The sequence below is a fragment of the Protopterus annectens genome, chromosome 3.part1 (genome assembly GCF_019279795.1).
Source record: "Protopterus annectens isolate FY-2018-M chromosome 3.part1, PAN1.0, whole genome shotgun sequence".
Taxonomy (NCBI): Eukaryota; Metazoa; Chordata; order Ceratodontiformes; family Protopteridae; genus Protopterus; species Protopterus annectens.
The window spans coordinates 12,032,196-12,058,515 of record NC_056732.1 but is presented as its reverse complement, the minus strand read 5'-3'; the positions used below and the strand labels follow the sequence as shown (position 1 = coordinate 12,058,515).

General features: G+C 42.8%; 1 protein-coding gene across 1 annotated transcript in view; it reads left to right on the top strand.

Moving 5' to 3' along the window:
• Nucleotides 1-1,496: 1,496 nt before the first annotated feature.
• EPB41L3 (erythrocyte membrane protein band 4.1 like 3) overlaps nt 1,497-26,320 on the top strand; it is a gene marked incomplete in the record, with an annotated part of 1,523,429 nt that continues 1,498,605 nt past the window's right edge. The window contains 1 exon segment of the mRNA XM_044066506.1: nt 1,497-1,723.

Genomic DNA, 26,320 nt, shown 5'->3' with positions numbered 1-26,320 from the left:
TGAGATTTTATTTTGGCAACAGAGTGAAGTTGTGCGGTTTTCAGTAGTTGCAGGTGCGAGTTGTCTTCTTAAATAACGTTTCCGTGGAAATAGTCCCGCTTCGGGCATCTGAAAAGGTGCAACCCTTAAAATAAATGTTAGGATAATGTAGAGTAATCCAGTAATCAGAAGTGCATATAGGTAAAAGACAGGCACTGTTAGGTTGTGCGAGGAGCTGTTTGGGCTTAGCATGGAAATACCTCATTTAAAGCCCCCCAGACTTGCTGGAAACGGAAACAGTTGGGGTACCTTTGTCATCAGCGTATGTGCTGCGCATCCCCATAGGTGCATTGCATGCCGAGCCTGCCCAGGGTAAGCAGGGATTTGTGTGTCTGTAATCTCTGTCTCTGCAGGGCGCTGTGTTTTCGCTGTATAACCCCCCCGCCCGGGATGTGCTACGACAGCTGCTGTAAACAGGCGGTAGCAGGGCAAAGGTAAGTCTGCAAGGAGCTGCGCTTCTGCACTGAGAAGGCGAGGGGGACGCTGGTAGGTCTGGCCCCTCTTTGGGCTCAGGCAGCTGGAGGGTTATAATTCGTGTAGCTTCTGCTGACTGTTGGTGATTCCTACTAGCGGGGTGCTTGCATTGCATACGAACCAGCTGTGATATTACTGTAAGTAGGCTTTTCTGTGGAAGTGCATGTGTGTGCAGTTATACAGCAATGCAGGAACCAAGCTAGGAAATACAAGGAAACAGCAGTGAAGGGCTCTGGATAGAAACGAACGATCAGCTGGTCAGAATAGTGTCTTAGGGCTAGTGTGAGAAAGCGACATTGTATTCCTTTAAGGTGCATTTCTAGCTGTTTTGGATAGTCTGCTACAATCTCTGCGGGGCAGTTAGCAGCCATGGCATGGTTAGCAGTCATGCGCGAATAGCTTTCATGTGGGTGTCTCCGTAATGCCGCTGTCTGTTACAATGACACACGCACAGGTTAAGACAGCAGCTTCCTAGCCATTTGTATGAAATCGTTACTTTACACATGATGGTGATCGCTCATTGATGATTTCAAAATATAGCTGTATTCTAAAAACACCTTTTCAAGAGCCGTTTTTAATTCATTAATTGTTTTCCATCTTGCGTTCTAGTGTCTAGTGTGTGAGATTGTGGGTGACATCTTATTTGTGTCACTTAGTCTTCAGGGAGGTGCTATTTCAACAGTTAAAGGTATAACACTTTTATCTTGAGGAAACGCCCCCAGACGGAACACATATCCAAACGGAATACAGCAGCTGCAGTGAGAGCCAGGTTTGACTCCTGCCTCCCCTATGCTTATCTCATGCTGTCACTAATTCTTGGCATGCATGTGCACTGTGAATGCTGCACTTGCTAGCTTGGCCCGTAGTAGATGCTGGAGGTGCTGCTGACTGCAGCTGTGCAGGGAATGACTAGGGTGGCGCCTCGCTCACCTCTCGAGCTCAGTAACCGCACCTTCCTGCTGCTGGCCACTGAGGCTCATCTGGCTCGTGCCGCTCCCCGTGGCCCGTTGCTGAATTCTGCAATGCGGTGGGTGTGGTTACTATAAACTGGAGCGTGGACTTCTCCGCAGTGATAGCGCTTTCCCTCGTGACTTTTTCCAGTTTTGTTTTTCTTTTTCATCTCAAGCCATTGAGAGAGAGAGATCCCGAAATATTCCCACGACTGCAGGCTGGAATATTAACTTTATATGTGGAGGGGTGCAAGTTAATGGTAAGTGGTGGCAAAGTAAGAGGGTGTCCCTCAGGCAGGGCTAACTGGTGTGTAATGGATAAACTTAAAGGGGAGCATGCTTGTCTTGTTTCAGGAAAGAGGATGGACTCAATGCGTATATGGACCTGGGACCCTACGCCCTGTCCAGACAACTTTAAAGGTTCATTGCCGCTGCTGAAATTACTGCAACACTCCAGCTCTTCCTCTGTAGGATAAACTGGTGTTCACTAGTAAATAATTACTATTCCAGCATCTAACACTATTTTGCATTTCACGTATCTCTCCACTGGTTCCCCATTCATTTTATAATGGGATGTTGTTTCCTGTTGAACAATTTCCTCTTGAGTTTGCACTGTAGGAGATGTTGAATCTTTAAATGTCTTTTGGTCCAGTTCATTTTACCTTGTTTTTAACGGTATATAAACCCAGTAGATTACATAGTGGAAGAGCTCTTAAAACTAAAATTGAAGAGATAGACCTGAGAACCGTAACTGAATATAAAAGAAAATATTCTGATAATTTGCTGGTTTTTTTTTTGTATTGTTGCAGTTAACAATGTTTGCATTAGACGCCTTAAGAGAAAACTTGAATTTGAAGCTGTCGACTAACTGCTTTTTATTTGAGTGTACTAAAAATATTTTATCATTTGGAAAGTGAGCAAGTTAATGTTTCTTTTTTTCTGAAGTGTGCATATTTTATCTTTAGCTGTATTTACAGCACCATTTAGTTTAGAAATATTTTTATAATTCTGATCAAGGTTCCGTCTGAGGACAGTGATAATGTGAATGTCTGAGTGACAATGATAGTTTATTTATTAGAAGACTCAAAACAACTAATGTCCTTGAAATAGTTTTTATCATGGGCTCCTTCATCTTATGCTGATAAGAGAATGTTATTTTACCCTGCCAGCCTATTAAGCAAATGGAAACTTGACTGCATTTAAAAAAGCTTATTTTCTTATCTGAATTAAGGTTACTAATAGAGTCTGAGGTCTGCTGTCCTCCCAGAAGAGCCAATAATCCAGTAAACCAAAAATTTCAGCTTGCATTCCCTGCTTGTTGATTGTAATAATACTATTGAACTCAGCTGTTCCAAAGAGTTACCTGTTTCCAAGCAAGAATGGAAGACTAAGACAGTGATTAATAAAGAGGAGAGGGCTATAAAACTGGAAACCAATGTTTGAATTAAACATTGGTTGTCTTATTGTGGTGAAATCATCAGACTAGTTACATACTGCTTCCTGTTCTTCATGAAATGTCTGTAGTAGACAGACTTTGAGGCCCATTACATTATGCATGCAGCAACAGAAAAGCGAGCCTGAAGTAACTACTGGGTGCATATAAATGGCTCTTTTCTATTTAACATGACTGTGCCCCCCCCCCATACTTTGAAAAGGCATACCCGAGTTGCTTTGGAACTCATGCTGTGGTGTCTTAGTAAGAAAGTTCACATAATGCTTTTCTGTGAAATTACTGGTAGGTTAAGGATGGATTTTAACTACACAACTACAAATAAGTGGTAGTGTGGTTGTGAAACAAATATTGTGAAAAAGGTAATGTTATTTTCATAGTGGTTGTTTTAATAACAATTGCTATATTAGAGTGAATGTTAGAGAAAAGATTTAGTCATATATTTCAACTATCTGTTTATAGTAAATTACAGTAACTTTATGAAGTTCAGCAGAAACATTGTGATAACAGTTTGTGTTTATTATTCATTGTTGTTGGTGTGTGACATACACACGCATTGTACATAGCCTTAAAGTCCAAAATGTTTGATATGCCCACATCTCCCACTAGAAAATACAACAATTTCATATTGCTATTCTTGTAAGGTCAAATATTTTCATATATTTATTTCACAAGAAGTTTACAGCAATTCGTATTGATACACTTTCAAGATAAATACATATTTTTTAAACATTTTTTATTTTGTTTTCATTATAAACATATGCAATACATATGTTTGATGTACTTCATAAGAAACTTTTGTTCTGTTTTTGTGGGTATGAGAGAAGATGTGCTGATAAAAATGTACTCACATTTTGAATGTGTTATAAGGATTCGCTGACAAAATGAAGTCCTTCATTCACTTTGGTAGATGAACCTTTTGTAAATATGAGCTGTTCATGTGTATCTGCAGAAAGACGGAATGATTTGAAAGCATGCACACTGTTAGGGCAGTGTCTCTGAGAGGCTAATGGAGACGTTAGCTATTCCCTTTTAAGTGTTTCCACGACTTATCTTTGCAGACTATCTCATTGCACATACATGCCATCAATGATTGTTGACATTAAATCAAGCAGCACAGTGTTATTATGGATCAGCAAGAAGGACGGGGAATTGCAGGACAGCTGGGAAGGAAGACTGTAGTAAGGGGGTGGCAAAGGGGCAACTTACAACTGGGGGAAGAGTAGCTCTGTATTGTCAGGGGAAACTGATGAGAAATCGGTGTTACGAAGAAAAATGATATGTCTGGATACTTCATCCAAATTTTATTCAGTGATTAAGAGAGCAGGACTAACCGACATTATAGTGCAGTGGCATTCCTTGCATCGTTGGTGGAAACAGAGAAGACAAGGTTGGAAGAATTTTAACAACGTACAACAAATATAAGTAGACATATATGGGCAACAGTGCAGTTTAGGAAAAATTGAAATAAGTATTTCAATGTGCAACGTAAATCCACTTCACAACCATTGTTAAGTATTCTTACTGTGGTGACAGTAATACAAGTATTGTTACTAAAGCCTCGCTGAGTGTGAGCAGCGTGCATGTGTTCTGCATCTGTAGATTAGTCAGAGAGTAATCAGGAAGTATATAGAATCTCTATATCTGTAAGTTCACAGCTGTTACTGTTTATATAAAATAAAAAAACAACCACTGTCTACATTCAGATTTAGATATTGTTTTAAGCCACCTGTTGTCTGTTTCTGACGATTTTAGAAGAAAACAAGAAGACTTGGGCTGGCTTCATCTTCACTGCTGTTTGTTTCATCTTTTGTTCTTGCTAAGTGTGTTAATTTTTGAGTTTATTATCAATTTAGATTTTTTTTAGTAAGGCTTACAGTTTAAACGTCTTGGTTTACTTTGGGGCTCTTTACAACTATGTAAGAACTTGTTTTTGATTTGCTGATCCATGGTTTGTTTACAGCTGCTGGTTGCAGTTCATATTCTTGGGTCACCGAGAATAGTTTATTATTTATTTATTTATCAATGTATTGCATTCGTTAATGAGAGAGTCCAACTGGTCAGACAGAGGCCCCTTTTCAGCAGAGGTCCCGGCAGAAAAGTTCCACAGTAGTTACAAGTTAGTCAATTAACATACAGGTATTCAAAATGAAATGTTAGAGAAACATATAAACATAATAAAGTATATGTAGTAGGTGAAAAGTATTTACAAAATTAACATTTAGTTGTAAAATATGCAGTATATTTTCCAAGCTATAGTAAGAGTTTTGCAAGTTACAGCTGGTGAGGAGAGTTAGGTAGAAGCTGATAAGTGGAGGCGGATAGATTCAACAAAACAACGTGAATAAGTCTGAGTAAAAAAGTTTGAGTTGTAGGAAGTTATTGGCCGAGTTAGGGTTCAGACTTAGCCAGGAGTGGAGTATCAGCATAGCCATATGTCAAATTGACATTGTTTTAGCTGTTTTTTGAAAGATTTAGCTTTTTTAATTTGTCTTAAGAGCTTGGGTATAGAGTTCCAAATTTGTGCCATACAGGAGGAGTAGGACAGTGTGTCCAGCAGAGCTCTTGGTCACCCTTACAGTCGATAAGTGCTTGTCAATAGACGGTTGTGGTCTGGTGGGGTTATACTGCTGGAGCATGTTGATTAGGCTGGGATACTTTTCAGGGAGGTATACAAGCTTGTGGGTCACCACTAATTGGGAGTGAGTTAGGGAGTCTGATAGTTTGAGTCATTGAAGTTGTTTAAGAGGTATGGAGTGGTGAGTTCAATAGCTGTGGTTTGTGTCAAATTTGGTTAATTTGCTATAGTGCTGGTGTAGTGAGAAGAGTGATTCACGTTGATGAGTATGTGGATGGCATAAAAAAGGTAGGGAGGCAGAAAGACGATGCAATGGTGCTTCTGGCTCTGTCTGTTAAGTGGAGTTTGCTCTTGTAGGGGGTCCCCTAGCTTTTGGTCAGTTCTTGTTATTACTACCTGTTTTATATGGTGGTCGAATTTTAGACCATCAGTGATGACTCCTAAGAGCTTGGTATTGGTTACTAGTTCTAAAATACTGTTACTGCTGGAGGTGTTAGTAAATTGCTGTTTGTGTGGAATTTGCCACTTTGGGAGGAATAGGATCATTTTTGGGTTTTTCCTGGGATTTAATAGTAATTGTGAGTCTGTTGGCCATGACTTAACAGAAGTAAGGAATTTATGAGTTAGATGTTCCAGTTTTCATAGGTTCATAGGTTGGTACGAGGCTATCGGCCCTAGGGCCTATACAAGCCTAGCCATAACAATTCCCTGGCTATTTCTTCCCACAATATTTACTTCCCTGGGCCCCTGTCTAGCAGGGTGACTGACGTGATCCCCGGGGTGAATTTCTTTTCTCCCATCTAATCATCAACATTCCTTTTGAGGGCCAAAGAGGCGCTCTGCTTGACATGTATGGGCAGTCTATTTCAGAGTATGGGAAGTCTCTGGGTCAGGAACCTATTCCTCCAGCATGTTTTGTTTATTGTGATGACAAGGTTTAGATCCCTGGAGCGTTTGACTCTGAGGGATTGGGATTTCTTTAAGTGTAGCATGTCCAACAGCTCTGGGTTTGACATGGCCTTGTATGTTAAGCAGAGATCGCCTCTGAGTAGACTATATGCAACACAATATAGCTGGAATTTTTTAAGGTGGTCAGCACAGGGCATCTGCTTTAGGCCTGTGATTCTTTTAGTGAGGTATTTCTGCAGCCTTTCCAGTTGTTGCAGATGTCTTGAGAGGTATGTACCGAACGGGGCATTGTATTCTATAATGGGTCTAATGAGAGATGAGTACAGTGGGACAATGACCTCTTTTTTTCTGGATGAAAATCCCTTAGTGGTGAGGTGTGCCATATAGAAGGATTTCCTGACTGTTGTGGCAATGTGGTTATCGAAGGTGAGACCACTGTCCACCTGTGCCCCTAAGTCTCTTATCACACGTTCGGTGTTTAGTGTACTGCCACCTATGTGGTAAACCATGGGTACATGTTTTTTCCCAAAGGGGATAACTATACATTTCTTGGCATTGAGCTTGAGCCCAAGGCTCTGGCACCAAGCATCTGTTTCTGTAAGGCCCTTTTGTAGAGTATCCACATCATTTGGGGATTCAATAATGGCTCCCAGTTTGCAGTCATCTGCGAACTTTGTTAGCCAGAGTCCCTTAGTGTTGGCCTGTACTTCAGAGAATTAGAAGCCAAACAAGAGCGGTCCTAGGACTGAACCCTGAGGTACTCCACTTATCACTTGTCTGGAGCTGGATTTGGAGTCGGCCACTTTTACAGTGTGGGTCCTGTCAGTAAGCCAGTTGGCAACCCATCAAGTGATGTAGGGATTAATGCCCAGCTTAGTAAGACTATCTATGATTCCAGAGTTGGGATGGTGTCAAAGGCCTTGGCGAGGTCCAGATAGGCTGCGTGGACTGCCTTACCCTCACCCACGGCTCTGGAGACTGATTCAAAGAAGTCAGTCAGGTTCAGGAGACAAGATCGGCCCTTCACTAACCCAAACTAGGTGGGGTCCAGTGTTTGAAGGTTGCCAATGTCTTTGTTTATAAGTTCCATGATAATACGTTTCATGGCCTTGCAGATCAGCTTCGTCAGACTGATGGGGCGATAGTTCCTGGGATCCAAGGTGGATCTCCCCTTGTGGAGCAGGATAACTGTAGCTGTGCACCACTCAGTGGGCACGAAGCCTGAGGTGAGGCTATGATTAAACATGACACTTACGTGAGGTGCCAGTTCATTTTGTAGTTCATGTAGTACACAGCCCGGGATGTCATCTGGTCCCATGGGTGCTGTATTCTTAGCTTTGGAGAGTTCATTTTTTACCTGTTTGGCGATTATTACTGGAATTTGGCAATCTTCCGGTATTGAGATGGGCCGTTTAGGGGGTGAGAGGGGGGTGAAGTTGGCACTGAATTGATCTGCCAGGATATTGGCAATATCCTTGGGATCAGCATATTTAATGCCATTCTGTTGTAGCTCAGAGCAAATCTGAGCATTGCCATTTAGATTCTTGACATAGTTATAGAATGCCTTGTGGTTGTCTTTGGAATCTTTAGCAATTTTATTTTCGTAACTAGCTTTTGAGGATTTTATGAGGGATCTCAGCTTCTTACTGAGGCTGGTAAGGGGGTTTTTTGCATCCTAGGATTTTCCTCTTTTTCTGCAACAATTTCTTCCTTTTGTTGTAAAGTTTGTTTATGGCAGGGGACCACCAGATTGGCTTCCTTTTTTTGGAGGAGAGCATCTTGGTTCTATTTGGGATGGCACGATTCATGCATGAGTGGATGTGTTCGTACAGTGCCTTAGTGTAGGATTCAGCAGTGGAACTTTCAGTTCCCGTCTGCATGGGTGTCATGAAGTTTGTCACTTCTGATTTGAGTAGCATGACGTTGGCTTTGGAAAAGTTTTTTATGGAGGTTTCCTTATTGGGGGGTGGGAGTGGGATGTGGATGTTAAGGGTGATTAGCTTATGGTCAGACCTGACCAACAAGGGGGTGACCATAGTTGTGGAATATCGATTTCCCATGTTGGTAATGACCAGGTCTAGCATACTGGAGCCCCTGGTGGGACTATGGATTAGTTGATCCAGGGCATTTTAATTTATGAATTCCAAGAACCATTGGGCAAAGGTGTTGGTACACGAGTAGTTTTACCAGTTAATGGATTATTTGTAAGAACAGATAATTGTAGAGTCATCTGCATGCTGTATGATGAATGCATGTTTACCTGCAGTGTGCAGATCAATGGTGAAGATATCGAACAATGGACGACCTAATATTGAGCCTTGGGGGACTCCTACTGTTACATGTTTTGTGTGTGTGTGTCTGTCAGTGTGTGTGTGTATGTGTGTGTGTGTGTGTGTGTGTGTGTGTGTGTGTGTGTGTGTGTGTGTGTGTGTGTGTCTGTGTGTGTGTGTGTGTGTGTGTGTGTGTGTGTGTGTGTGTGTGTGTGTGTGTGTGTGTGTGTGTGTCTGTCAGTGTGTGTGTGTGTGTGTGTGTGTGTGTGTGTGTGTGTGTGTGTGTGTGTGTCAATTTGTGTGTGTGTGTGTGTGTGTGTGTCAATGTGTGTGTGTGTGTCAGTGTGTGTGTCTGTCAGTGTGTGTGTGTCTGTCAGTGTGTGTGTGTGTGTCAGTGTGTGTGTGTGTGTGTCAGTGTGTGTTTGTGTGTCAGTGTGTGTGTGTCAGTGTGTGTGCATGCTGTGCGGGTGGTTGTAATGCTGTATTGCTGTAGTGCAGGCAGTTGTAGGGCTGTGGTGCAGGCAGTTGTAGGGCTGTAGTGTGGGTGGTTGTAGGGCTGTGGTGCAGGCGGGTGTAGGCCTGTGGTGCTGTGGTGAGAGCAGTTTTATAGGTTCATAGGTGTGTACTAGGTTAATGGCCCTGGAGCCTTTACAAGCCTAGCCCTTAAAAGTGTACTGGCATCATGCCACCCAACATTAGTTCCCAGCATCTCTGTCAAGTAGAGCCACTGGAGTGACCCCAGGGTGAATTTCGTATTTCCCATCCACTCAACAAGATTTCTCTTGAAGAAGGCCAGTGAAGTGCTCTGCTTGACATGTGATGGAAGTCTGTTCCACAGCCTGGGCAGTCTCTGGGTTTTGAACCTGTCCCTCCAGCATGTTCTGTTGATTGTGGTAATGAGGTTGAGGTCTCTGGACATGTGGTGCGGAGGGATTTGGATTTCCTTAGATGTAGCATTTCTAACAGAGCTGGGTCAGACATGGCTTTGTCAGTCAAGCCGAGATCACCTCTTAGTAGACGATATGAGACAGAGAATAGCTGGAGTTTTTTTAGTCTGTCCATATAGGACATGTGTTTCAGGCCTAGTATCCTCTTTGTGAGGTACTTTTGTGGTCTTTCCAGCTGTTGTATGTGTCTAGTGAGGTACATATCAAATGGGGCATTATACTCGACGATTGGCCTAATGAGGGAAGAGTAGAGATATATGATGACCTCTTTCTTCCTGGATGCTAAACCCTTGGTAATGAGGTGTGCCACATAGAAGGACTTTCTGACCACAGTGGCAATGTGATGGTCTTAGAGTTTACTGTCAACTTGGGTCCCCAGATCTCTTATAATGCCTTCAGTGTTCAGTGGGCTCCCATCGATGTGGTAGTTAGTGGGAACTGAGTTTTTACCAAAGGGAATGACGATGCATTTTTTGGCATTAAGCTTAAGGCCATGGTTTTGACACCAGTCATTGGTCTCCGTGAGGCTTTTCTGTAGGATATCTACATCACTTGGGGAGTTAATAATGGCTGCCAGCTTGCAGTCATCTGCGAACTTGGTCAGCCAGAGTCCCTCTATGTTGGTCTGGACTTTTGCGAAGTAGATGCCAAACAGGAGAGGAGCCAGGACTGATCCCTGTGGGACTCCACTCATGACTGGTCCACTACTTTCACACTGGGTTCTATCTGTGAGCCAATTTGCAACCCACCTAATGATATAGGGCTGTAGTGCTGTGGTGTGGGTGGTTGTAGGGCTGTGGTACAGGAGGTTGTAGTGCTTTGGTGCAGATGGTTGTAGGGTTGTGGTACTGTGGTGCAAGCAGTTGTACTACTGTGGTGCGGGCAGTTGTAGGGTCGTGGTGCTATGGTGCGAGCGGTGTTAGGGCTGTAGTGCTATGGTATGGGTTGTTATAGGGCTGTGGTGCAGATGGTTGTAGGGCTGTGGTGCAGGCAGTTGTAGGCCTGTGGTACTGTGGTGCAAGCAGTTGTACTACTGTGGTGCAGGCAGTTGTAGGGTTGTGGTGCTGTGGTGTGAGTGGTCATAGGGCTGTAGTGCTGTAGTGCGAGTGGTTGTAGTGCTGTGGTGTGGGTGGTTGTAGTGCGGGTGGTTGTAGTGCTGTGGTGCAGGTGGTTGTAAGGTTGTGGTGCTGTGATGCAAGCAGTTTTAGGGCTGTAGTGCTGTGGTGCGGGTGGTTGTAGGGCTGTGGTGCAGGTGGTTGTAGGTCTGTGGTACTGTGGCGTAAGCAGTTGTACTACTGTGGTGCAGGCAATTGTAGGGTTGTGGTGCGGGGGGTTGTAGGGCTGTGGTGCAGGTGGCTGTGGTACTGTGATGCTGGCAGAAGCCATGCTGGGTTGAGGAGAAAAGGTTGTCTGTAATAAAGTTGAGGACTTGTTTATGAATACATGTTTCTAGTATGTTTGACAGAGGAGATAAGATGGCTCTAGGTTTGTAGTTAGAAATACCATTGGATTTTCCTCCTTTGTGCAGATGTAAGATATATGATTTTTTTCCAAAGTGCAGGAACATATCCTTCCTTTACTGATCTATTTATTGGAATTAACACTGGGCTGGATAAGGCTTCTGCTGCTAGTTTAATATATTCAGCTGATATTTTACCTGGGTCCAGGTGGTAAGTTTGAGTTTAAGGAGAGGCTTCTTGATCGTGCCAGCAGGTACCGGTTGGAAGGTAAAGATCTTTTGACTACTTTATGGCTTTATGGGGGGAGCAGTGATAAGCATGGGGGGTGTTAATAAGAGAGGTAACCGTTGATAAGCATGGGGGGTGTTAATAAGAGAGGTAACCGTTGATAAGCATGGGGGGGTGTTAATAAGAGAGGTAACCGTTGATAAGCATGGGGGGGTGTTAATAAGAGAGGTAACCGTTGATAAGCATGGGTGGGGTGTTAATAAGAGAGGTAACCGTTGATAAGCATGGGGGGGTGTTAATAAGAGAGGTAACCGTTGATAAGCATGGGGGGTGTTAATAAGAGAAGTAACCATTGATAAGCATGGGGGTGTTAATAAGAGAGGTAACCATTGATAAGCATGGGTGGGGTGTTAATAAGAGAGGTAACGTTTATATAAAATGAGTGTGGAATTGGTTAGGGGTACTACTTGTATGATTAGTTAAGCACGCAGTGGGCTGTAATGATTGACCTGGTACTAGGAGATTATTTATGGCTGACCAGAAGGCTTTAGGGTTACTTTGGCTCACAGTTTAAAATCAGTGCGATAGTTCATTTTCCAGTTCTGATCTTTTTTTGGTGGCATTCCTTAGTTTTTTGTATAATTTGAAGAAGGGATATAGTACTGTACTTCCTTCCATGTTTTCCATACATTATCCTGTTTTTTCATTAATTGTTTAGGATTTTTAGACAGTCCGGTAGCAGGGTTGGTCTTAATTCTTTTACTTCTAATCGAAGTGTGACTATTTAGTATATTCATGGATGTGGAGTTAAATAGGGCTGCAGGTGTAAAGTTTGTAGTACAGTGATTTAGATTTATTTTCTGATCTATATTTATTATACATTTGTAAAAACAAGGCGTATTATGTAAACCTGCTACCTCTTTTTGAAGTAAACTAGGCGTAGGCTTTTTGGCTATCTCTTTGAGTATTGAAGTAACCATGTTATGTACTTTTAGAAAAATGAGCTTTTGTTTTAGTGTTTCTTTTACATTCAGTAAAATTAGCCTCAATTTTAAATTTCATTTCTATACTTTTGATGAAAGGCTTACGATAAAATGGCTTCTGTTTGGCATCTCAGCAGAATTAGGTATGCAATGTTTACTTCCAGAAACTGTCAATTAACCTTGTACTGAAAGTGCTGTTCCATTCCGTGTCTTTGTCCCTTGATGGGGTTATTTAAGTTATATCTGTTTTTGTGTCTGTTTTAATTATGCAGTAACATGTGACTTGACTAAAATTTACATATTAGGTCATTTTGAAATACATGTGAACTAAGAAAAATGTTCTAATCAGACACTAGAAAAATATACAAATAAAAATAAATGGAGAGAAGTGAAGATTTGAGAATGGGGCAGGATAGCTGGGTAAAGAAGGTTATGTACTGGACAAAGTGCTCATTATGTGAGGTAACAATCTGGCTCAAGGAGCTTTGAGATGGCAAAGTTGTGTGGCTTCCAGGAGAATGTTGGGACTTTAAGGAAGGCTATGGGAGCTTGTGATGGTCAGTAGGCGGGATTGGTAGGAAGGAAGAAGGTATAAAGCAAGAAGACTTGAGAAAGGTTGTAGGAATAAAGGCAGATAAATGCTATCGACTAAGATAAAGGAAAAAGTGAGTGATGCATCCATGATAGAGGGGAAGGAGAAAAGATCCAAGGCGGAGGAATAGCTGTAGAGAGTTGTGTCAGGTAACAAAGGGGAGGCAGTGTTGGAGGTGGCCACGGAGGAACCAGCACACTGAGGCAGGGAGGGACACTCATGCAGGTGGGAAGGAGAGAGGGTGAACAGGACAGATCAATGATAAGGGCTTGTAAGGAGTGCAGGAAGGGTGGGAATGGGTTCTGCTATGTCACAAGAAGTGATGCGTCTAGCACAGATAGTGAATAAAGCTGTAACTAGTAGAACTGGAGAAGAATATTTGCAGAAAGGAACATTAGGGGCAAGGAAGTAGCCAAGAGTCAAAGAAAGATACAAGAGGCACTTTGTAGAGAGAGAGAGAAAATCTTGGCAGCTGGAGCTGCCATAACTGAGGGGAGAAAGAGTCTTGGTAAAGAAAACAGAGGGCAGATTGTGTCTTTGGTTCAGAATTAGCAAACTATGGAAGAAGGGGGACCACCGGCACCAGTGAGCTGTCAAAGGAAACTGGACAACTGATAGCAGACAGGACCAGGGAGGCAACACAGAAGTGTCAACAATGAGGGATGGAAAGGGCTGACTCTGTTAACTGAATAGTATCAGACATATGAGGCAGTGACACAAGGGGAGCAATATGAGTTGCCCGACTGTAGCTTGGTCAGTGATGAGAATGAAGAGAGAGGGAAAAGTGAAGTTAAATTCTATATAAATGGTGGCATCAGATGTGCATTCAGAAAACTGACAGGCTATGGGCGCTGGGGTTGACATTTTCTGACCTTACATCCTAAGGCAAGTTCCCTGGTCCATACAGCAGAGAAAGAGGGATGCAGTGTATTGGTCCACAGATATGTCATGTAAGGAGGACAAAAGACGAGAAGAGAATAAGACATTGTGTATGAGGAAGATGTTTAAGGTTGGGGTTAAAACCATATAGTACACTTAGCAAACGTTTATGAATAACTTTAAAATATATCCAAGTAACAGCATATTCCGTGCACAAAAATTGTTTTGGCAGGAATTATCTCAAAAGTGCAAGCACAAGTCATGAACTCTCTGGCCCTTGAACTAGGATAGTCACTTTGCTTAGCCCATGAATTGTGTGGGTATATAGATGATGATAAGTTCTTCACTGCAGTGTTAACAGACAACCAATCCTCACAGTACGAAGAAAGAGAAGGGATGCATTGGATATTTAGTACGACAGGTGCAGGGTACTACCACCACGGCCATCACGATACAATCACAGTCGTTAGTACTGCTCACGCTCACTGGCTACCGATCTGTATGAAGTTAGGAAATGCTGCTGTACCTGTTAGGTAACATCATTCAGTGATTAGATTTGCCATCCTCAAGAGGTACTGCAGGTCCATTCCATCGCACAACAGTATGTTAACAGAGGTCTACGTCACTCCTTGCCAGCAATACAAAGTAAACATCTGGGGTGCAGCCAACTTGATAAAACCATTAGTAAACACAATTCATTCTCACTCTTCGCAGTGAAGGATGAAGAACGGAAAGGCTGTTGGTCCCGATGACATACTTGTGGAAGCATGGAGGTGTTTAGGTGAAATGGCAGTGGAGTTTTTAACTAGATTGTTTAATGAAATCTTGGAAAGTGTGAGGATGCTGAGGAATGTAGAAAAAGTGTTTTGGTACCAATTTTTAAGAATAAGGGTGATGTGCAGAGCTGTAGTAACTACAGAGGGATTAAACTGATCAGTCACAGCATGAAGTTATGGGAAAGAGTAGTGGAAGCTAGGTTAAGAAGGGAGGTGATGATTAGTGATCACCAGTATGGTTTTGTGCCAGGAAGGAGCACTACAGATGTGATGTTTGCTCTGAGAGTGTTGATGGAGAAGTACAGAGAAGGTCAGGAGTTGCATTGTGTTTCTGTAGACTTAGAGAAAGCATATGACAGGGTCCCTAGAGAGGACTTGTGGCATTGTATGAGGAAGTCGGGAGTGTCAAAGGAAACTGGACAACTGATAGCAGACAGGACCAGGGAGGCAACACAGAAGTGTCAACAATGAGGGTTGGAAAGGGCTGACTCTGTTAACTGAGGAAAGGCAGGTAGAGACAGACTTGGCTAACTACTACAGTAGACAAGGGAGAGGATCCTGGGGTTGGTAGGGAGATGGGGAGAGACCGTCTCTATGTAATGGATAGGCTGCAGCTTAACCTAGAAGAAATACAGTGAGATTGTAGAGGTGCAGGGCAGTAACAGCACCTTTAAATTAAATGGAAGACAGAGGGTATATCATAAATGCACAAGAGGAGGTTGAACATTCATTCAGTAAGAATAAATAAAAAAGAGGTGCAGAGAAAAGCAGGGTAACAAACTGGACTCTAAGCTCATTCTTGGGTAGAGTATTATCTACATAAGAAGACAGGGAAGCTGCAGGTAGTGATGCACAAGAAGAGGGTGGGCATTATAGTATCAGACATATGAGGCAGTGACACAAGGGGAGCAATATGAGTTGCCCGACTGTAGCTTGGTCAATGATGAGAATGAAGAGAGAGGGAAAAGTGAAGTTAAATTCTATATAAATGGTGGCATCAGATGTGCATTCAGAAAACTGACAGGCTATGGGCGCTGGGGTTGACATTTTCTGACCTTACATCCTAAGGCAAGTTCCCTGGTCCATACAGCAGAGAAAGAGGGATGCAGTGTATTGGTCCACAGATATGTCATGTAAGGAGGACAAAAGACGAGAAGAGAATAAGACATTGTGTATGAGGAAGATGTTTAAGGTTGGGGTTAAAACCATATAGTACACTTAGCAAACGTTTATGAATAACTTTAAAATATATCCAAGTAACAGCATATTCCGTGCACAAAAATTGTTTTGGCAGGAATTATCTCAAAAGTGCAAGCACAAGTCATGAACTCTCTGGCCCTTGAACTAGGATAGTCACTTTGCTTAGCCCATGAATTGTGTGGGTATATAGATGATGATAAGTTCTTCACTGCAGTGTTAACAGACAACCAATCCTCACAGTAAGAAAGAGAAGGGATGCATTGGATATTTAGTACGACAGGTGCAGGGTACTACCACCACGGCCATCACGATACAATCACAGTCGTTAGTACTGCTCACGCTCACTGGCTACCGATCTGTATGAAGTTAGGAAATGCTGCTGTACCTGTTAGGTAACATCATTCAGTGATTAGATTTGCCATCCTCAAGAGGTACTGCAGGTCCATTCCATCGCACAACAGTATGTTAACAGAGGTCTACGTCACTCCTTGCCAGCAATACAAAGTAAACATCTGGGGTGCAGCCAACTTGATAAAACCATTAGTAAACACAATTCATTCTCACTCTTCGCAGTGAAGGATGAAGAACGGAAAGGCTGTTGGTCCCGATGACATACTTGTGGAAGCATGGAGGTGTTTAGGTGAAATGGCAGTGGAGTTTTTAACTAGATTGTTTAATGAAATCTTGGAAAGTGTGAGGATGCTGAGGAATGTAGAAAAAGTGTTTTGGTACCAATTTTTAAGAATAAGGGTGATGTGCAGAGCTGTAGTAACTACAGAGGGATTAAACTGATCAGTCACAGCATGAAGTTATGGGAAAGAGTAGTGGAAGCTAGGTTAAGAAGGGAGGTGATGATTAGTGATCACCAGTATGGTTTTTGGCAAAGGCTCTTGCCAACCCCATAGTGCCTTTTTTAGGCAAGGCTCAAATTCTAAACCTACCACCCTAGAACAAAACAAAGAAAAAAACTAAGGGTAATGCTGCTCAATGCCAGAAGTCTCAACCTCAAGATGCACGCACTGAGGCCCTTCTCAGTATGGAGAACATCGATGTCTGTGCTGTGACAGAAACCTGGTTCAAGGCTCCTGAGAGCACCCCAGCACTATCAGGTTTTACCTCATATCATGTGTTCCGCCCCAAAACCCGGACAATACTAAGAAAGGAGGAGGGTATCCATATTCATCAAGGACACCCACACCTCAAGATTGGTGGCATCGCACGATGCATCGGAAACCATCCAGGTGCAATTAACCATAGGCAAGACTGCTCTGCAATTTGTAGCATGTTACAGGCCACCCTCGCAAACTCAGGAACCTCATATGGCCTTCCTGAAAACACTGGAGGGGATAAATGTATCTCTGAACAGCATCATACTAGGTGACTTCAACTACCCTAATATAGACTGGGAACACTACTCAAGCCCAAACACTCTAGCCCAAAAGTTCCTGGAATTCATAAACTCAAATGCCATGGAACAACTAGTCACCATCCCCACAAGAGGAGAAAACATACTTGATCTCATCATCACGAACATGGGAGCACAATGTTCAACGCTGAAGTATACCCTCACTGGTGAGATCTGATCACAAACCAATCTCGCTGGAGGTCCTCATCCCACCCCACCGAAATGAAAAGACCACAGTAAAGAACTTCTCAAAGCAGACTTCACACTTCTAAAGACTAGTGTGGTCTCCTTTAAGGCCCCTGAGCCGGCGGTTAACATTACTCAAACCGCTGAATCACTTACAAATGCCTTCTAGCAGCACCTGCAGGCTGCATGGATCAGGCAATCCCAAGCAAAACAAAGACTCTTTGTACCAAAGGCAAGCGTCCAGTCTGGTGGACCCCAGCCATAAACAAACTCTACAACAAAAGGAGAAAGCTACTACAAGATAGAGCAAAATCCTTAAAAGGTAAGACACGCTGATCACTATAAGTAAAAAGCTAAGAGCTCTCATAAAATCATCCAAAGCTAATTTTGAGAAAAATAGCTAAGGACTCTAAAGACAACCATAAGGCATTCTTTAGCTATGTCAGAAACCTAGGAGGAAACTCCCAGATATGCTCAGAATTAGTTCAAAATGATGTGAAGATTACTGATCCTACAGACATTGCCAACATACTGGCTGAAAGGTTCAGTGCAAACTTCTCCCAAAGGAGAGATATCTATACCAAATGATTGTAGTCCCCCAAACATCTCTAACGCCCAGGTGAGAACTGCTCTCTCCAAGGCAAAGAACACAGCATCCATGGGACCTGATGGTGTCCCCGGCTATGTGCTCCATGAACTCAACGAGGAATTAAACCCACAGTTAGGACAGCTGTTTAATCTTAGTCTCACCTCCGGATACGCCCAGGAGTGGCGCAGCGACTGTGGTCCCACTCCACAAAGGCGGTGCCTCCACCGACCCTGGAAATTACCGTCCCATTAGCTTGACAAGCCTTATCTGCAAAGCCATGGAGAGGATCGTAATGGATCTCATAAATAAAGACATAGGGAACTTGCAGACTTTGGATCCAACCCAGTTTGGCTTTGTCAAAGGCAGATCATGCCTTCTAAACTTGGTTGACTTTTTGAAACAGTCACCAAGGCCATTGACGAGGAAAGGCAGTCCATACAGCCTAGCTAGACCTGGCGAAGGCTTTTGATACAATACCTCACTCGGGTATCATTGAAAAACTCATCAACTTAAATGTAAACCCATACATTACAAGATGGGTTGCAAACTGGCTGAGTAACAGAACCCACAGGGTCAGAGTTGCTGGCGCCATGTCAGACTCAAAGCCTGTCACAAGTGGTGTCCCACAGGGCTCAGTCCTGGGCCCACTCTTGTTTGGCATCTACTTTTCTGAAGTACAAGCAAACACAGGAGGGTTATGGCTGACAAAGTTTGCAGATGACTGCAAACTGGCGTAGTTGAAAACACATCCGACACAGATATCCTTCAGAAGGGTCTCACAGAAACGGATAACTGGTGCCAGAGCCATGGCCTAAAGTTAAATGCCAAGAAATGCATAGTCATACCCTTCGGGAAAAATAAGGTTACGCCTAGCTACCATATAGGTGGCAATCCCCTGAACACAGAAGAAGTTATTAGGGACCTGGGAACCCAGGTTGACAGTAGCCTTTCATTAGACACTCATATTGCTAAAGTAGTTAGGAAGACCTTCTACATTGCCCACCTTATCATGAAGGGATTCACATCTATATCAAGGGAAGTCATAGTCTCGCTATACGCATCACTCAGCAGACCAATGATCGAGTACAATGCCCCACTCGGAATGTATCTGACCCGACACTTGCAGCAGCTGGAGAGGCCACAAAGTTCCTCAACAAAAGGATAAAGGGTCTCAAAATCTGTCTTATGCTGCCCGACTGAAAGAACTCCAGTTATATTCAGTTGCTTACCGCTTGCTCAGAGGTGACCTATGCCTGACATACAAGGCCATGTCAAACCCAGATTTGATGAACATGCTTCATCTCAAAAATCTAGATCCCTCAGAGCCACAAGGGCGGAGACTTAAACCTCGACACGGTTATTAATAGGACGTGCTGGAGGGATAGATTCATCACCCAAAGACTCCCTATGCTGTGGAACAAAATCCCGGTTTATGTGAGGCAGAGCACCTCGCTGGCCTTGTTCAAGAGGAATCTTGACCAATGGATGGGAGATCGCAGATACACCCCAGGGGTTACCTCAGTGTCACTGCTCGACAGAGGCACAGCAAAATAATGGGCATAGTTTCTCCAAACTAAAGGGGTGGCGTAAGCCACAAAACTATGGGCTAGGCTTATAAATGCCCTCGGGCAGATAGCCTAGTATGAACCTATGAACCTATATACAAATAAAAATAAATGGAGAGAAGTGACGATTTTGAGAATGGGCAGGATAGCTGGGTAAAGAAGGTTATGTACTGGACAAAGTGCTCATTATGTGAGGTAACAATCTGGCTCAAGGAGCTTTGAGATGGCAAAGTTGTGTGGCTTCCAGGAGAATGTTGGGACTTTAAGGAAGGCTATGGGAGCTTGTGATGGTCAGTAGGTGGGATTGGTAGGAAGGAAGAAGGTATAAAGCAAGAAGACTTGAGAAAGGTTGTAGGAATAAAGGCAGATAAATGCTATCGACTAAGATAAAGGAAAAAGTGAGTGATGCATCCATGATAGAGGGGAATGAGAAAAGATCCAAGGCGGAGGAATAGCTGTAGAGAGTCGTGTCAGGTAACAAAGGGGAGGCAGTGTTGGAGGTACACGGAGGAACCAGCACACTGAGGCAGGGAGGGACACTCATGCAGGTGGGAAGGAGAGAGGGTGAACAGGACAGATCAATGATAAGGGCTTGTAAGGAGTGCAGGAAGGGTGGGAATGGGTTCTGCTATGACACAAGAAGTGATGCGTCTAGCACAGATAGTGAATAAAGCTGTAACTAGTAGAACTGGAGAAGAATATTTGCAGAAAGGAACATTAGGGGCAAGGAAGTAGCCAAGAGTCAAAGAAAGATACAAGAGGCACTTTGTAGAGAGAGAGAAAAAATCTTGGCAGCTGGAGCTGCCATAACTGAGGGGAGAAAGAGTCTTGGTAAAGAAAACAGAGGGCAGATTGTGGTGAAATCAGTCTTTGGTTCAGAATTAGCAAACTATGGAAGAAGGGGGACCACCGGAACCAGTGAGCTGTCAAAGGAAACTGGACAACTGATAGCAGACAGGACCAGGGAGGCAACACAGAAGTGTCAACAATGAGGGTTGGAAAGGGCTGACTCTGCTAACTGAGGAAAGGCAGGTAGAGAGAGACTTGGCTAATTACTGCAGTAGACAAGGGAGAGGATCCTGGGGTTGGTAGGGAGATGGGGAGAGACCGTCTCTATGTAATGGATAGGCTGCAGCTTAACCTAGAAGAAATACAGTGAGATTGTAGAGGTGCAGGGCAGTAACAGCACCTTTAAATTAAATGGAAGACAGAGGGTATATCATAAATGCACAAGAGGAAGTTGAACATTCATTCAGTAAGAATAAATAAAAAAAAAGAGGTGCAGAGAAAAGCAGGGTAACAAACTGGACTCTAAGCTCATTCTTGGGTAGAGTATTATCTACATAAGAAGACAGGGAAGCTGCAGGTAGTGATGCACAAGAAGAGGGTGGGCATTATAGTATCAGACATATGAGGCAGTGACACAAGGGGAGCAATATGAGTTGCCCGACTGTAGCTTGGTCAGTGATGAGAACAAAGACAGAGGGAAAAGTGAAGTTCAATTCTATATAAATGGTGGCATCAGATGTGCGTTCAGAAAAGCGACAGGCTATGGGCGCTGGGGTTGACAGTTTCTGACCTTACATCCTAAGGCAAGTTCCCTGGTCCATACAGCAGAGAAAGAGGGATGCAGTGTATTGGTCCACAGATATGTCATGTAAGGAGGACAAAAGACGAGAAGAGAATAAGACATTGTGTATGAGGAAGATGTTTAAGGTTGGGGTTAAAACCATATAGTACACTTAGCAAACGTTTATGAATAACTTTAAAATATATCCAAGTAACAGCATATTCCGTGCACAAAAATTGTTTTGGCAGGAATTATCTCAAAAGTGCAAGCACAAGTCATGATCTCTCTGGCCCTTGAACTAGGATAGTCACTTTGCTTAGCCCATGAATTGTGTGGGTATATAGATGATGATAAGTTCTTCACTGCAGTGATAACAGACAACCAATCCTCACAGTACGAAGAAAGAGAAGGGATGCATTGGATATTTAGTACGACAGGTGCAGGGTACTACCACCACGGCCATCACGATACAATCACAGCCGTTAGTACTGCTCACGCTCACTGGCTACCGATCTGTATGAAGTTAGCACATGCTGCTGTACCTGTTAGGTGACATCATTCAGTGATTAGATTTGCCATCCTCAAGAGGTACTGCAGGTCCATTCCATCGCACAACAGTATGTTAACAGAGGTCTACGTCACTCCTTGCCAGCAATACAAAGTAAACATCTGGGGTGCAGCCAACTTGATAAAACCATTAGTAAACACAATTCATTCTCACACTTCGCAGTGAAGGATGAAGAACGGAAAGGCTGTTGGTCCCGATGACATACCTGTGGAAGCATGGAGGTGTTTAGGTGAAATGGCAGTGGAGTTTTTAACTAGATTGTTTAATGAAATCTTGGAAAGTGTGAGGATGCCGAGGAATGTAGAAAAAGTGTTTTGGTACCAATTTTTAAGAATAAGGGTGATGTGCAGAGCTGTAGTAACTACAGAGGGATTAAACTGATCAGTCACAGCATGAAGTTATGGGAAAGAGTAGTGGAAGCTAGGTTAAGAAGGGAGGTGATGATTAGTGATCACCAGTATGGTTTTGTGCCAGGAAGGAGCACTACAGATGTGATGTTTGCTCTGAGAGTGTTGATGGAGAAGTACAGAGAAGGTCAGAAGGAGTTGCATTGTGTCTTTGTGGATTTAGAGAAAGCATATGACAGGGTGCCTAGAGAGGACTTGTGGCATTGTATGAGGAAGTCGGGAGTGTCAGAGAAGTATGTAAGAGTGGTACAGGATATGTACGAGGGTAGTGTGACAGCGGTGAGGTCTGCGGTGGGAGTGACAGATGCATTTAAGGTGGAGGTGGGATTACATCAAGGATCAGCTCTGAGCCCATTCTTATTTGCAATGGTGATGGACAGGTTGACAGACGAGATCAGACAGGAGTCCCCATGGACTATGATGTTTGCAGATGACATTGTGATCTGTAGTGAGAGTAGGGAACAGGTGGAGGAGACCCTGGAAAGGTGGAGATATGCTCTAGAGAGAAGAGAAATGAAGGTCAGCAGGACTAAGATGAATGTATGTGTGTGAATGAGAGGGAGGATAGAGGAATGGTGAGGATGCAGGGAGTAGAGGTGGTGAAGGTGAATGAGTTTAAGTACTTGGGATCAACAGTTCAGAGTAATGGTGAGTGTGGAAGAGAGGTGAAGAAGAGAGTACAGGCAGGATGGAGTGGGTGGAGAAGAGTGTCAGGAGTGATTTGTGACAGACGAGTACCAGTAAGAGTGAAAGGGAAGGTCTACAAGAGGGTAGTGAGACCAGCTATGTTATATGGGTTGGAGACAGTGGCATTGACACAAAGGCAGGAGTCAGAGCTTGACGTGGCAGAGTTGAAGATGTTAAGATTTGCACTGGGTGTGACGAGGATGGACAGGATTAGGAATAAGTATATTAGAGGGTCAGCCCAGGTTGGAAGGTTTGGAGACAAAGCCAGAGAGGCAAGATTATGTTGGTTTGGACATGTGCTGAGGAGGGATGCAGAGTATATTGGGAAAAAGATGCTAAGGATGGAGCTGCCAGGTAACAGGAAAAGAGGAAGGCCTAAGATAAGGTTTATGGATGTGGTGAGAGAGGACATGCAGGTGGTTGGTGTGACAGAGCAAGATGCAGAGGACAGGAAGACATGGAAACAGTTGATCTGCTGTGGCGACCCCTAACGGGAGCAGCCGAAAGAAGAAGAAGAAGAAGAAGAGGAAGATCACAGCAGGAGCTGGCATATGGCTTTGGATGCACAATGGGTAAAGTCTGAGGTTCACTTCTTATGTATGCCTGTTGCAGCTGTATTCAATTACCAGATTCATGCTGATTTTCCAATGGCAATTACTACAAAATATTTCTGGCAGTAACAGTTTCACTATACCAAAAATAGCTTTTCTACAAGAGGCCAAGCATCTCTTGCCCCGCCCCATGCACACACATGGTGGAAATGCCAGTAATTTATTTAATAATAACTCTATGGTCACACAACAAGGAACAAAAGGATTATGTCTGGTTCTCTGAAAATGTTGTTCAGTGGAACTGTTTCACACCATTGAAATTCATTGTAATTAGTGATGCTTAGCTGACAGGCTCCCCATCACTCAACTCCCTGTCCACACAACATTTTCACACATATGACACCCAGAGCACACCATCACTAAATATGTGCTTGTCCACTCAGACATTGAAAAATATGGTGCCCCTTACCACAAAGTGTCCAGTGACATGCTATTCATTTTATAGACCATACTCCATCTGCTAGGTAGCCATCATGCATTTCCTACAAGTAATGCATGCATAGCTCATCAAGCAGTGACCCTCATCATGTCTCCCTGATGTCTCATTAACCTCGGTTGTGCTTGCTGTTATGATAAAACTGTGAGATTTCAGTTTCTACTACTTTGTTTACCCTTGCAGTGTATTTTTCCTTGCCCATGGCTGAGCACCATGCATTTAGCATATTTAATTAAGTAGCTGCTTGAAGTGAATTTGTTTACCTGGATGTGGTGTAATGGTTAAGGTATTTATGTCACAGATACAAGATACATGGATTGATTCTCACCTTTAAGGGGGTATTAGCTAGGCTTAAAGTGGCCCACAAGGGCAGCTAGCCTAATACTTGCCTATCAACCTATAAAAATGCACTTGTTTTCCGGGGTAGAGCACCAGTCTCCACAGACCTTTGTCAGACAGCCCAGGAGCAGTGCCTGGTTAAGTGACTTAGTCAGAGTTACATAGTTAAGCAGTGGAGGCTAAGGGAATCAAACCCTGCACCTTTGGACCAAGGGAAACAGCTTGTTAACAGCTCCTTAATCCTCTAAGTCAACTGCCAGACTAGCAATGTCTCCCATAGTGTATGTCCATTACAGGTTCAGAGAATGTAGGTTTTGCTCACTTAAGGCTGATCTTTTGTTTTACTCAATTTATTTTCAGTCCTTTGAAGTGGCATTACCGCTGTATCTTTGCTTTGCCTGACATTAGTCATACGTTTCATTAGATTCTTCGGTACAATAAACTCTTCGTATTGTATATACTGCATTTGCAAATCTTTCTGCGGCCTGCATCATGGATCAAAGATCTTAGAGAAGAATCGATTCGCTTATGAATTTAAGTAATAACTACACTAAAATGTAAAACATGCAATCTACAAAATGAGTGGGATTTCATTTCTATATAATTATTACCATTTTAGCAAGGAACACAAAACATGAAATTGTATGTGTTGCACTTTTTCAGTTCTCCACAAAAGCAGTTATGTTTTTTATTATTAAACTATGTTATTTGGCTACTTACAGCAGAGATGAAGTGATACATGTTCCAGTACTTAGACTATGGTATGAGGGGGTAGTGTGTTTTTTAGCAAAATATTAGTAGATAAATATTTAACACATAACCAGTCAAATATTAAAATATGTCATGATAAAGTTCACCCATATAGCACAGGGAGCAAACGTACTGACATATTATTGCTAAGACGCACAAGGCAAAACACTAACAGTTTTTGCAGTATACAGTGAATAATAACATAATGTCTCATTTTGACAATTGTCTAGAGAGAAAGATAAATCAAAATGAGGTTATTGTAATTTTCTTTGAGTACATATATAAACAAGGCTGTGTCCAACTTAGCTGACTGGAAGACCTTCCATTGCCTGTCAGGTAATCATGTGACTCCATGGTCACAACATTTTATGCACCTTAGAAGTGGTTGTTTAGTACAGTATAACATCTAGATAAGGTCAGAGTGCTTAGTATAGAACAGATATACCCCTGTACTAATGCATCACAATGGTTGGTGCTCAGCTGGGGGGTGCGTTTTGTGGATGTCTGTATGTCCTCCCTGTCTGTGTGAGCTTTCACTGGGTGCATATTTATTGTCATACAATAAATGAACTTGTGAGAAATTAAACTGCCCCTAGATGTGCATGATATGTGTGTGTCTGTGTGCATGTCTGTGTATTTGTGAGATGACTGGCATCATTTTCAATATTGTGCTTTGCAACCAGTGAGCATTAAAATACTTTCTGTCCTCTCTCCTACCTAATGTTGAATTAGGTAAAAGCGCATAACTGGAGAATAAATAAATATGTATTGTGAAAGTGAATCAGACTGTAAAAGCCACGCAATTCCATTTGTGATGATTTGTTTCACTTTTTCATATACGTTTTTCGACTTATTTTAATTTTTGGCCAAAGACTTGAATACATAGATAGGGTGCCTGCATGGTTAATCCATTTGTTTTAGAAGTCTTGTAAGACTCTGCATAGTCATGTTAGTGTATCCATTTAAGTCAGTATTAGTTTCAGGCAGCCTGTTATACCTAATGTTAATGTTCAGTAAACGAAAACTGGGACGTTACCTTGGAGGCAGGATGGTGACAATATGCAGTATATTAAAGTGATTGTGTAGCTGTTGTCATGGATCTTCACTTCATGGATGAAACAGAATTTAAAATGATGCCTCATACTTAACTGCCAGTTGATTTTTCAAGATGTCAGTTGGACGTGCTATAAAAAATATTTTTTTTCTTTTGTGATGGGGCATATTTCATTTTAGGGATTGTGTCAGAGATGCTATCTTCTGACTTTGTCTGACAGTGCTCTGCAGTTGTAAGGCAGTGATCATTCATTAAGCAGAACTTTGTTTATGAAAAGCTGCTGCCCAGCCGTGTTTGTACTAGGCTGAAGGCAGACTGCACTTGTACATTATATTCACGCCCAGCCATGTTTGTACTAGGCTGACGTCAGACAGCAATCGTACAGTGCATTCACACTCAGCCATGTTTGTACTAGGTT